This window comes from Cupressus sempervirens, chromosome 8 (genome assembly GCF_028749045.1).
Source record: "Cupressus sempervirens isolate cs-2001-9-10 chromosome 8, ASM2874904v1, whole genome shotgun sequence".
NCBI classification, from domain to species: domain Eukaryota; kingdom Viridiplantae; phylum Streptophyta; class Pinopsida; order Cupressales; family Cupressaceae; genus Cupressus; species Cupressus sempervirens.
In genome coordinates, this window is record NC_143125.1 from 830159068 (window position 1) to 830174040 (window position 14973).

Genomic DNA, 14973 nt, shown 5'->3' on the forward strand with positions numbered 1-14973 from the left:
AATCTCCAACTTCTACATGTTAGTGAACTTTTTGCTAGGAAAAGACACTTTCCTTTGCTTAGCCAAAATACATTCCTTGCATAAAATGTTAGTATGCTTAAAAATCTTAAGTAGATCTCTCACTACAAATGTACTACTAACCTTCACAATATTATCAAAGTTTATATGAAAAAATATTCTATGCCATAACCAACTATTATCAACTTTTTCTACCAAACATTTCATCTCAATAGGATTCAACTAAAATAAATTACCTCTAGATCTAGTGCCAATTTCAATCATCTTGTCATCTTTATCTTTAGTAGTGCAAGTCTCCTTAGTGAACTGCAATTGGTAACTTTTGTCCACCAACTATACAACACTCAACAAACTATGCTTCAATCCATCAATAAACTAGACATCATTAGTGTTAGTTTTACCATCAAGATTAATGGATCCAATTCCTATAATATGACATGATGAATTGTTACAAACTCTAACAATTCCTTCTTCATGATTCTTGAACTTAGAAAACTTATTCATATCACTAGTCATGTAATGTGAACAACTACTATCAATTATGCAATCAAATTTCTTTTCCACTTGGGTAACTAGAGATATTTCTTCTCTAATTTCTTTATCAAGACCATCTTCCTTGATAGCCACAAATCCTAGTTCGTCATCACTTTCACTCTAACCTTTTTCATCAGATTTGTCATCCTCATTTTCATATAAATAATTTTTATTTTTGTCTTTTCTAGGATTAAAATTTCCTTTATACTTTTTCTCTCTCTTAGGACATTTAGATGCATAATGACCAAATTTATTACAAGTCCAACATTTAAAGATTTTCTTACCATCCTTTTCTCTTCTCACTAGAAGAGCTATTCCTTCCTCTATCTCCTTGTTCTCATGAACTATGTTGTTGGTAGCAAAATCTCCATGGGTGCTTGTACTCCTTGTCAAAATAGGTCAAATGTTTAGGGCACTAATAGCTTTTTTGACTCTTGCAAGTTCACCAAACTATCTCAAATTTTCTTTTGTTGATTCCAATCTACCAAGCAAGGTTTCCTTGGTGAGGTCCTTAGTGCAGAACATCACTAGCTATATCATCTATGCAATTGGCTTGAAAGGTATTGATAAATTTTTCAAGATCTTCCATATGACTAAATCATCGCCTTTGTTTCCACCATGATATTAAATTCTTCAACTGTTTCTAATATTCTACCAATATAAATTCTTATAGATTCATCTTCCATCATCTTAGCATCATGATACACACATATCCAACTTTGTAACCTCATTCTTTTAACATGATCATCACCTTCGAAACTAGATTCTAATGCTTTCCAAATTTCATGAGATATTTCAAGTGACTTTACCTATTTGTATTCATTCTCTAGAAGGGCTGATAATAGAGCTTCTCTTTCTCTCACATTACACATGAAAATATCTCTTTCTTCCTCTCTACAATCTTTTAGCTTTGATTCTTCAACTATTTTCTTATTTCCCTTTGTCAAGATCCAACATCATAGACCCATGACAATAGATGAGCCTTCATCTCCTCCTTCCAACTTTAATAGTTGGCCCCATCAAATCTAGGACTGTCCTTTCTAAAATGTTTCACCATTGATCTCTCAAAGCTATTAAGATTATCCTTTAAGGACCTAATGCTCTGATACCAATTGTTAGAATATATAGCCCACTGATATAACTATGGGGGGCAGGAGGTGAATTAGTTATGTGAATAATATCACCAATAACAACTTTAAACAATCTCAACCATATGAGTAGTGTACATTGAAACCAGAATAAGATACTCCCACAAAATAATACTGAATATATTATCTAGGAAAACCCTGGTGGCGATGTTACCCACAAGATGAGGAAATAATATAAATACTTCTTGATAGAGGATAGACCCTATTAGGAATTTTTTACAAAATTTAGTACATATGAGCCCTTGTTAGGAGACTTTAAATCCATGTTAGAAGATTCCAAACCTATTGGGAGTTGTGCCAACCCTATTAGGAGTTGTAGAAGAGAGCTAGACCAATGATATGATCAATGGCTTGGGATGTTACACGCAGGAGATGGCTAGGGCCCACGATGGTCTTATGATGCCATTGATGGTTGAGAGGAACTACATACTTAGTTGTTTTGTCACTGCAATGTTGTTTTCAATACGTTTTATTATTTCTATGATTTAGATGGATAGGTGTTTCCCTTTCTTGTTCTTTGGCATATTGTTGATTATGCTTGCAAGTGTTCACTCCTCAATCTATGTGGATCTAGTAGTCCCTAGTGTGGAGGTTCTAAACTCTATTTTTCCCCTATTGTATTTTCCTTAAATTTTTTTGTGTTTCTTTGGGCCACATTTTATCAGCATGGTGCAACACAAAAAATGTATCGCATACCTCTTGGAGAAATATCGTGCAATACTGGAAAATATTGCACCTCCTTCTAAGAAATGTCATACGACACCCTTCAATTGTCACATGCCTTTGGAAGAAGTATCACCTAGTCCCTAAAAGTGTTGCCCTCCTTCTTTAGAAATGTTTCACAATACTTTTCTATGTTGTATTAAAGTATTGCTTGGTTTTTGTAAAAACTTGTGCGAGTGGGTAGTGGGCACTTTTTGGTCTAGTTTAAACTTTTTAAGAGTTGATTTGGATACCCTCTTCAGTGTTCTTCAACCCTATGGTGTTTCCTTTTTATTTATGTTGTGTGTGTTTCAATAGTTTTTCTCTTGGGGTTTAAAATATATCGTTTAAGTATAAATTGTACTTAAGATATATTTTAATATGCAATGAATCTTTTGAGATAGATTTTAGACCTCTTGGAGATAAGATAAAGATTCTAGGAAATTTCAGGCCTTCAAAAATCTAGACTTAGCCAATTTTCAGGGCTTCAAGATTTTAGACTTAGCCAAATTTTAGGATTTAGGATTCTATCCCATCTTGGTGTTTTTTTGATGTGTGGTCATTTCTTTGAGCCCTCATCTTATGCATGGTCATTGTTGGCTTTTGTTTGCATGTGTTAGTTTGGTAGTGGCATTTGGAGATCCATTGGTTGCCGATATTGTGGTGAAGTCTTTCATTTGATCTTTGTGATCCCTATATGATGTTGTCATGTGCATTCATACTTGTAAAAAAAATATCTTGGATTGTATTGAATCCTTGTTTCAAGGATCTCTGGGTAGGGCATTAATTCTCAATACTTCAACACACATTATAATTAAGGAAAACATCTTTCCTTTATCTCATAAGTTCATAATAACTCCTTGATTTGGCCTTAAGGCTTTCATTATTAATTAAAATATGATATATAATTAATTAAATTATGATATATAATTAATTACAATTACCATAGCACCATCAGGTCATAGTCGACACAAAAATTTAAACATGCAAATCCAAGTCTTGCACACTTGTTGATGCCATTACCTAACTATCCTTTGTTAGTGGCTAACTACACATCACCTCATTATATCTTGGCTAAAAGATATAATGAAAACATTAGAAATTACCAAAAAGATGCATTATTTCTATGTTTCTCATGGTAAATTATATACAAATGTTGTGCATCTTTGGTTTAGACTTTGTCCTCTTAACCATGTCATCAGGACACTCTAAGGAACATGTGTTCAGTTACTGTACAACATAAGATCTTTGACTATTATTCTTCTAGTCTTTACAAAATCACTGCTATGTTGAGATCAATGACAAACACAATCATGAATGCAACATATCAATACTCTCTAATGCTTACGATAGTCCCCCAATGTAGTATCATCAACATTCATGCTAACATTGTTAGAATATATAGTCCACCAATATAATTGAGAGGGGGGGAGATGAATTTATTATCCAGCTATTATCCCAATAATCAACCTTAATAAACTTTAACCATATGAGCAATATAATCAGAACAACAACAAGATACCCATGCATAATTAAAATGAGATATGTTAACTAGGGAAACCTTTGATCAAAGGGAAAACCCTAGTGGGGATTGTACCCACAAGATGATATACTAATATAAATATTCCTTGTTAGAGGATGGATCCTTTTAGGAAACTATAACAATTTTTAGTACATGTCAATCCCTATTAGGAGACTTTGAATCCCTGTTAGGAGATTCAGGCACTGCTAGGAGTTATGGAAGATAGCTAGACCCAATATTCAAACAACTTCAAGGTTAATATCAATGAACCCACTATCCAAATGATCTCCATATTATTCCTTGTAGAATAATAGAAATGAAATTTCCTTCCTTCCTCTTCCTCTATCTAGTTAATTATACTTTTGCTCCTTTAGATCTTGTAACTAGATCATAAAACTCACATCCAATAATCCCTTGGATTGCTTACTTGCATTCAGTCTACACTATATTCCTTTTTGCACTTTTCATTCAACATACTAATTACCACACTTTAGAAACAAGGAAAACATCTTTCCTTTATATTGAATCTTCAAAATAATTCCCTCAGTTGCCCTTAAGGCTTTCCTAATTAATTATAATAAAATAATTAATTAAATTACAATTACAATAGCACTGTCAGCTCATGGTCTATACAAATTCTCCCACATGTGATACTAGGGATTGAATACTTTTTGACATCACCATCAGACTTTCTTCTATCACTCATTAACTACACATCTCTAGATTATATCTCTACTATAAGATATAATGCAATGATAAAAAATTTCTTAATAGTTACTCTAGTTCTGCACTACTCTCTCTAAATTAGGTATATCCTCCATAAATCTTTGACTTATGTCACACATACTTAACCACATCATCAAGCCATAGTATAGAATATGTCCATAAGTATGCATCACCAAAAAAGAAAAACTCTGTGTATACAACTAAGTTTTCCCAAACTTACTGCTATGTTGACATCAATGACAAGCATAGTCATGAATGCAACATGTCAATACTCTCTAATGCTTAGGATACTCCCCCAAAGGAATACCATAATCATTCATGCTAACACTATCAAGTTTCTCTTTATCATCATCATTAGATTCACTACTATCATCATTAGATTCACTACTATCATCATTTTTATTGTTTTCATCAATTGTGTCAGTAATATCTTCTTTAATCCTCTTCTCTGGAACATTATTATTCGTATCAATACCAACATCTTCAATTGTGCTCTCTACCTTAGGATCATCTTCTTCCATGGGAGCATTACCTTCTACTTCAATATTCACACCTCCATGTTCCACCAGTTTAAAATCCACATTCACAAAAGGACAAAAGTCATTTCCCCTTTCAATGTGATCATGTTGTCTAAAATGTCTCTAAGCTGTTGTAATTAGAATTCTTCAATTATTTAATCCCTTGGATTTTTTGGAAGGAGAGTAATATTGTGATATTACTATCAAGATTTAACTATGTGAGTTTTGAGTCAAATTCATTGACCCATTGAGTCAAACTGATAGCAATATCACAATTTGACTTACTATGGAAATTATCTCCTACTTGATAATAATATTTTCAGTCACCTTTTCTTTTGAACTAAGACCAGAATCTAGCAATTTTAACCTTATTTTTTCTAGGTTCATATTGTCAGGTGTGGACTTTCTTCACAAGTAAATATTTAGGCTATAAAAATTTTATTAACAATAAACATACAAGCATTAGTAGTATCTTGTATATAATAAATAATAATTAAATAATTAAATATTATTATCTCTTTAGTGAGGGTTGACTATATATATATTCATTTTTGAACCCTAATTAAATAAGGTTTTCCTTTTTATGGTGTATGATGGTTGACAATTCTAGATGAGTATTAGTGAAGTTAGTTTCATATGTTTAAAAAAATGCACTACACTTATCATTTTAAAGAATGTGTTATATCTTAAGTTCATTCAAAAGCTCCACTTATCAAAATTCTCTCTCTTTGTAAGAAACAAGTTTTGATTGTTGAAGATTCAGTCTTCAGGTCTCCTCCATCCACTATTTCAAAGGTTCTACATATGATCATGCTACCATGGAGGATGAAGAAATTGGGAAAAAATTTATACCATGTAGAGAATGCACTAAAAAATCTTATACAAATCCTTCTAAATGAGTACCTTTCTTGATTTTCACATGGTTCAAGGTGTATACAACAGTACTTACAACTTATCTCTAGTCTTTTAGAGCAACATTCTTCTCCATCATGACTGTTCTAGCATAGTCCATTATAGACCTATTTCTTCTTTCAGCAATTCCATTTTGTGGAGGGGTAATAGGTGTAGATGTCTATCTCTTGATTCCTCTATCATTATAGAAGATCTCAAACTCATTTGAATTGAATTCTCCTCCTCTATCTGATCTCAAGCATTTCAAATTCTTACCTATTTCTTTTTCAACTCTTGCCAAGTACCACTTAAACATTGGAAAGACATCTGATTTTTGTTTTAAGAACATGATTGTCATCATCCTAGAGTAATCATCAAAAAACAATAGTATGTACTTATCTCCTTTGTAGCTTTGCACTTCAATAGGTCCACACAAGTCAGTATGAACTATTTCAAGTATTTCCTTATTTACTTTTAAAGCTTGATTTTGTCATCTTGCCTAGCTGACATTGTTTGCACATTATATTTTTTGGTTTCTTCAACTTAGGAAAACCTCTAACTCTTTTCATGTTATTGATACTAATTAGATTATCAAAATTTACATGACATAATATCTTGTGCCAAAGCCATACATTATCATTTTTTTTAATGATACAAGTAGCATCTTCTATATCAAGATAGAATAGATTACTTCTAGTTTGATTACCTTTTCCAATCATATTTTCATTTGTATCATATATCTTTTTTGATTTATCTTAAAAATCAACTTTGCATCCCAAATTATTCAATTGTGACACACTTAACAAGTTATAATTCAATCCTTCAACATAATAAGCATTGTCACATGAAATCTTATCTATGAGTTTGATAGACCCTTTTCCTGTTATCAAACATGGTGCATCATTGCCAAATCTTACACTATTTTCATCATAACAAGTTAAGGTAATGAACTTACTTTTTTTTCCAGTAATGTGATGTGACCATCCACTATCAATGATCCATTTGTCATTCTTGTTCACACAAGTCATAAGTGCAGTTGCCTCATCCTTATTAGATTCATCCTTCATTGCAACATATACCACCTCATCATCATTTTTATCATAGTGATTTTTATCAACAATGTAGCATGACTTCTTTCCTTTCTCTCTATAGTCTCTTCCATCATCTTCTCTTTTGTTTTTGTGTTTGTTTCCTTCTTTGCAATTCTTCTTTTATGTACATCTTGCTGTAATATGACCAACTCCATTGTAATTGAAAAGAATGATAGGTAACTTACATTTGTCCTTGTCTTTTCCTCTATGAAATCTTCTAGCTAGCAATGCTTCCAATTGTTCAATGTCATCCTCATCTTTGTTACTATCACTGGATGCATACTTTATCTTTCTTTTCTTCTTCTTCCATTTTATCTCCTCAGAATCCTTCAATAACAATTTTAATTTGAAAGTTGATTCAATACTTTCTGGTTTATAGTTGTCAAAATTAGATAGCTCAAAAGTAGTGAGTCTTCCTACTAGACCTTCAAGGTTTAGATCATTTCCTAGTATACATCTTAACTCTTGGATTGTAGATACTCTAATGGCATACACAAGCAACAATATTCACAAGACTTTACTTAGCACAGTATCATTATCTATTTTACTAGTAGCACCTTTTATTGTACTAAGAACTTCTTTTATTCTAGCAACATACTGAGAAATATTCTCATCTTCTTCCATTCTGATGTCATCAAACTTACCTTTGAGGCTCTCTAACTTGGCTCTTTGAACAATTTTTTTCTCCACCATAAATGGTGTCTAGGGCATCCCACATCTTTTTCGCACTATTAAGGCCTTTGATATCATCAAATTTGACATAACTTAGGGAAGAGGCAATCCCTAACATCGTCTGATTGTGTTCTTTCTTTTTCTTCAAATCTTCAACAATTAGGGTTCCTACTAGATCAACATGTTCTACTACAATGCAAGATTATGCATAATTTCGAAGTCCTCCAAGGTGTAGCTTCATCAAACTTTGTCATGTAGGAAAGTTATCTCTATTGAGCTTGAGTGCCTCTCTTTTTGACATCTTGATATTTGTGCTTTCAGTACCTTGAAACTAATCCTCTTTTGTAAATGGCTCTAATACCAATTTTTGGAAATAACTAAGAGGTGGGGGAGGGGGGGGTTGTAGTGAATAAGTTATTGAAGGTCCAAATGTACAAATAAAACTTTTCACAATTTAGTGAACCCATAAAACATTCTTGACCATGCATGCATTCATTGCGTGTTAAATAAAACTGATATGTTATTGTTAAATCAACTTGCAAAAATGTAAAGCATGAAACAAAACATATCCATCAACACATTTGACACAATGATTTAATGTGGAAGCCCAATTTGGGAAAAACCACCAGTAGTATGCTACTCCTTTTTCACTCATCTGAAGTGATGCCATATTAAAAGGAAAACTTGTTAAAGGTTACGATACACACGGTTAAATGTGACTCAGTTAAGAGATTTCAATCACCCTATTAAAAGTTAGTCTTGTTAGAGGACTTTACGCCATTCACTTGGAATGCCACCGTATTAAAGGTTTTTCCAATGATTGTTAATTTAGCCTTTCTCCAAAGGATTTACCATAGGTTGATACAATTGTTAGAAAGTAACAATAGAGCTTTGATTTGATACAACTTACAACCTCACTTGCAGATTATTGATCACTTTTCAATCCTCAACTCTACTTGGCTTCCATTCTTTGCAGCTCCAACAACTTGTTCACCCTTCAAGCATTCATCCTCTTAAAGCCTTCTAACTTATTGTGCCATTGTAGACTTCTTCACTTGGGTCACTTGATGAAGCAAAACCCCTTTCCTTCTCCTTGTTATATTTTCACATCAAACTCTCTCTCTCTCTCTCTCTCTCTCTCTCTCTCTCTCTCTCTCTCTCTCTCTCTCTCTACTTCATGACTAGACATTCCTACATATAGGCAATTTGAACATTTTTCCACTCATTATCCATCACAAAAATTAGGGTTTTCAATGGATTAGGTAGGATATAATGTATCTACCCCATATCTTGTCTTTTCTAGAAACTTCTCTTAGAATCCATTTGAATTTTTCTTCAAAATGGTTTACATAGAATTTTGTACCACCAACTCATCAATCTTATATTCCTCCTAATTCATAAGTTCCAAGAAAACAAACTTTTTAACTTTTATTTGGAAAATCCTTGATCTTTGTCATAATGTAGTAGCTTGGAATTAACAACCTTCTGGTTCTCAACACATTTTGAGTTACTTAGCATCTATTGTAAAATAACTTGGCATCAACTAAAAATTATTTAACATCTACTAACTTGCTTGGGATCCACTAGAATTTTCTTTTACTTAGCTCCAACTGACTTTTTGCTTGGCCTACACTAACTTTCCTCAACACCTACTATCCACTTGGTCAAGCTTGGCAAATAAGCTTTTTTAAACTTTATTCTTCTAAACTTTCTAAGTGTAGCAAGTCATTTTGTAACCTTAAGTAGATCATCAATACATTATGTTATCACTGTCTTAACTCATTCTTGTACTTCAATTCATAATCATAACTCAACATTTCCTCTAGGTAATTTTGTTACATCTTTTTAATCAAATCCTCCTCATCAATCAACTAAGTGATAGTACTTGAAACATATAAAAAATTGTCTTACTAGCATGTAGCAAGTTTGACATCAGTGACAAAACAATGATTGAAACACATAGTCTTCTTCAACAATCTTTCTAATCAAATGATCTTTTCAATAAGATATCAACAATCTCCCTCTTTGGCATTGATGGAAAATGAAATTGATCAACCAATCAAACACATGATGAACATCTTGTTCTATTAAACTAACTAGGTTAAAATAGTAAGACAATAACAAAATGAAAAAAAACATGTATTTTGTAATTTCTCCCTCTATCAGTAGCTCTAACTTCTGATTAGGTTACAAGATATAACTCCTTTTGTTTTGATCCTTCTTGTTTTGGTTACTTTCAGCTTTCTCCCTCTTTCTTTCTTTTAATCTTTTGATCTTCTGATTGTGTACTATCTCCATTGTTCCTATAACAAATGATTAGTTTAATGTACTTTCTTCCTCTTTGACAATAATTAAAAAGATGTATGCTCAACACTTGGAATCTTTGATATATGCAGATATAGGCTTTTGCAAGTTCTTCAATTTTATCCCTCTATCACCTTGCTTGTGACTTATTTGTAATTCTAGTTCTTTGATTACTTTAGGCAATTCCTAAAGTAAGATTTACTACATCAATTTGTTTGAAATGAATGCCAGCTTATTTGATGCAGGATACTCCATCTATCTTTTACACAGCCTTTGATAGGGGTATCACCCCTAGTTTACCTCTCATATACTCATAAGCATCCTTAGGTAATGCTTTTATAAAGATATCATCAGTTTTATTCTTTGTGTTAATATATTCCTTCTTTACCTCTTTATCTTGAACCAATTCCCTTACATAATGATACTTGATTGCAATGTGCTTTGTCTTTGTATGCATCACAAGATTCTTTGTTAGATTGATAGCACTTGTATTGTCACAATAAAGTGTCATTGATTATGTGATTTCTTCCTTCACTCCCTTAAGTAGTTATTTGATCCATACAATGTTTATCCAATTAATAGAAGCCTCAACATACTTTTCTTTAGTAGTAGATTGGGAAGTACAACTCTACTTCTTGCTAGTCCATGTAACAAGTCTTTTGCCCAAGAAGAATTCTCCTCTATTGGTGCTCTTTCTGTCATCAATATTTTCATCCCAATCAGCATCAGTGTAGGATTTTAGTTAAAAAAATTAATTCTTCTTATAGTATAAACCAAAATCTTTTTTTCCTTTCAAGTATCTCATTATCCTTTTCATAGTCATCAAGTGATTCTCTCTGGGATTAGTAGAGAATCTTGCAACTATCTCCATAGCTAATGCAATATTAGGTCTACTATGTACTACATATTGTAATTTTCCAATCATGGATCTATATAATGTTTGATTTACCTCAACTGAATCATCATTTTTTGATAGCTTGAGTGTTGTCACCATAGGTGTACTTACTGGTTTTGAATCCTCTAGTCCAAATGTCTTCAATATCTCTTTGAAATATTTTGATTGAGTGATATATACACCATATTTAATCTGATAAACTTGTAATCCCACAAAGAATTTTATCTCACCAAACATTACCATTTCAAATTCATGCTTCATCTGATTTGCAAAATCCTTACGCAAAGCATCTTGTCCTCCAAATATGATATCATTAATAAATATTTCAGATAACAATATACCTTTTCCTTTATCTATCTTTATGTACAAGTTTTTTTATTTATTTCTTCTTTAAAATCCAATCTTAATAAGATAAGTATGAAGTCTCTCATACCGTGCACTTGGTGATTGTTTCAATCCATATAAGGCTTCTACATACCATGTTCTTTTTATTTTTATCAAAAAAACCTTCTGGTTGTTCTATGTAGACTTAATCTTCTAATATGCCATTTAGAAATGCACACTTGACATCCATCTGATAATCTTCGAAACCTTTGCATGAAGCATAAGCAAGCAGAATTCTCACTTCTTCCATTTTTGCAATAGGGGCAATTGTTTCACCATAACCAATTCCTTCTTCTTATGCATACCGTTTGCAAACTAGTCTTACTTTATTTCTTATCACTTCACCATTCTCATCTAACTTCTTTCTAAATACCCATTTTGTGCCAATCACATTCTTTTCTTCTGGTCTAGGAACTAGACTACAAGTCTTGTTCTTTTCTATCTACTAAATTTCTTATTCCATAGCCTTGTACCAATCATCATCTTCCAATGCATCTCTCACTGTCTTAGGCTCCTTCATGCCGAACAAAAATGATTCACTTCTCAATCTATTTCTTGTCATTGGCCTTGTATCTTTGTCTTCAATGATTTGATCTATAGGATGATGTCTTTTAACATATTTTGATAGTCTAGGCTTAGTTCTTGCACCTATATTCTGTCTCTCAACTTTAGTGTTATTGTGTACATCTCTGTCAAGTGTTTCAAAATCTCTTTCATGTGTGCTAATCTCAGTATTAGATTATGCATTTTCCCCATTCTACAACTCAACATCTGAATGTAACTCGACATTCATAGGTTGAGACTTAGTAGTTGTTGAGACTTGTTGTTGGTTTTTAGTATGATTTGTAGCATCTTCTCCAACATGCATTCCTCCATAATATTATACAAACGATTTCTATTCTTTTGGTTCTTTTGTAGGTTCAACCTTTTGTACTTCTGTAAACTCATCAAAATTCACATTTGCAGTTTCCAAAATTTTGTTAGTGTTATTATTTAAACACTTGTAAGCTTTACTTCTTATGGAATATACCTTCTTTTCCCTTTTCATCAAACTTTCCACTCCTAACATCTTCAAGAATATACCATTTGCTTCCAAATACCTTAAAATATTTCACATTAGGTGGATATCCATACCATAGTTCAAAAGGTGTTGAATGAGTACCTTTCTTGACTTGCACATGATTCAAGGTGTATACAGTAGTACTTACAGCTTCTCTCCAATATTTCAAAGAAAAATTATTCTCCATCATGAGTGTTTTGGCACATTACATTATAGAGTTGTTTCTTCTTTCAAAAATTCCATTTTGTGGAGGGGTCCTAGGTGTAGATGTCTATCACTTAATTTCTCTATCATTAAAAAAATCTCAAACTCATTTGAAGTGAATTCTCCTCCTTTGTTTGATCTCAAGCATTTCAAATTCTTACCTATTTCTTTTCCAACTCTTGCCAAGTCCACTTAAACATTTGAAAGGCATCTGATTTTTATTCTAAAAAACTTACTGTCATTATCCTAGAGTAATCATCAACAAACATCAGTATGTACTTATCTCCTTTGTAGCTTTACACTTCAATAAGTCCACACAAGTCAGTATGAACTATTTCAAGTATTGTCTTAGAGGTATAAGCTTTACTTGACTTTGTCATGTTGCCTAACTGACATTGTTTGCACATTATATTGTTTGGTTTCTTCAACTTAGGAAAACCTCTAAATCTTTTCATGTTATTGATACTAATAAAATTATCAAAATTTACTTGACATAATCTTTTGTTCCAAAGCCATACATCATCAAATTTTGTAATAAAAAAAGTAGTATCTTCTATATCTAGATTGATCACCTTTTCCAATCAAGTTTCTATTTGTTTCATATATCTTGGCTCATTTATTTTCAAACTCAACTTTGCATCCCAAATTATTCAATTGTGACACAGTTAACAAGTTATAATTCAATCTTTCAACATAATAAGCATTGTCACATGAAATATTCTTTGTGAGTTTGATAGACCCTTTTCCTTTTATCAAACATGGTGTATCATTACCAAATCTTACACTATTTCCATCATAACAAGTTAAGGTAATGAACTTACTTTTGTCTCCAATCATGTGATGTGTGCATCCATTGTCAATGATCCATTTGTTATTCTTGTTCACACAAGTCATAAGTTTAGTTGCCTCATCCTAATTAGATTTGTCCTTCATTACAACATATACCACTTCATCATCATGTTCATCAGAGTCTTGTTTATAAGTAACGTACCATGATTTTTTGCCTTTGTCTCTATAGTCTCTTCCATCATCTTCTCTTCTACCTTTTTTCTTCTTTCTTTCTTTGTAATTCTTCTTCTATGTACATCTTTCTAGAATATGACCAAATTCATTGCAATTGAAACAAATGATAGGTAACTCACCTTTGAACTTGTCTTTTCCTCTATGAAATCTTCTAGCTAGCAATGCCTCCAATTATTCAATGTCTTCCTCATCTGTGTTACTATCACTAGATGCATACTTTATCTTTCTTTTCTTCTTCTTCTATTTTACCTCCTCAAAATCCTTCAATAACAATTTTTCTTTGAAATTTGATTCAATACTCTCTAGTTTATAGTTGTCAAAATTAGATAGCTCAAAAGTAGCAAGTCTTCCTACCAGAGCTTCAAGGGTTAGATCATTTCCCAGTATACATCTTAACTCTTGGATTGAAAATACTCTAATGGCATACATAGGTAACAATGTTCTCAAGAATTTACTTAGTATAGTATCATCATCTATTTTACCGGTAGTACTTTTTATTGCACTGACAACTTCTTTTATTCTAGCAACATATTGAGCAATATACTCACCTTCTTCCATTCTCATGTTATCAAACTTACCTGTGAGGCTCTCTAACTTGGCTCTTTGAACATTTTTTTCTACTCCGTAGATGGTATTGATGCAGGAGCATCCAAAGGTATAAGGGCAATCATGTGTCACCCAAAAAAATGTACTTAGACTTAATTTTTATTCTAAATGTTTTCATTTATGGATACCCATTTGGGTCAAATAAAGGTTCCAACTCTCACAGTTCCACTATTAGTGTTATGGGTTAGAGTTTTTAATCACCTTGGGATACGTGTAAATGCCAAAAAAATAGGAGTATGTAATTGAGCCATCATTTTGGTGAACTAGAAGGTGTAAATTGGTCGGATGATTGTAATTGTAATTTAGAGCATTCTAGAAAAAGAATCAAGTAAAAAAGCCCCACAATTTGAAAGTTATTGCAATTTTTTAGCTTCTAGGGGCCCTCCTAAGAATGCTTCAAAGTCAAGATAGGGGCATTAAATGACCTCAAACAGGGCTGAAAAATGGGGGATGAGTAAAGATGGTCCATAGCGCTATAGAGCGCTTCAAGAGCTTTCCAAAAATGTAAACACTTGATCCGGTGGATAATTTTAGTGAAAATTGAAGTGTCTTCAAATCTCCAATTTTTTGCACCATCAAAAAGATCTCAACATCCTAATTCCAATGCAACTTGAATGGAGCAAAAAGGAGTCTGTTCGTGCAAGTTACGCTTGGTTAAAGCTTTGGTCAATAGCC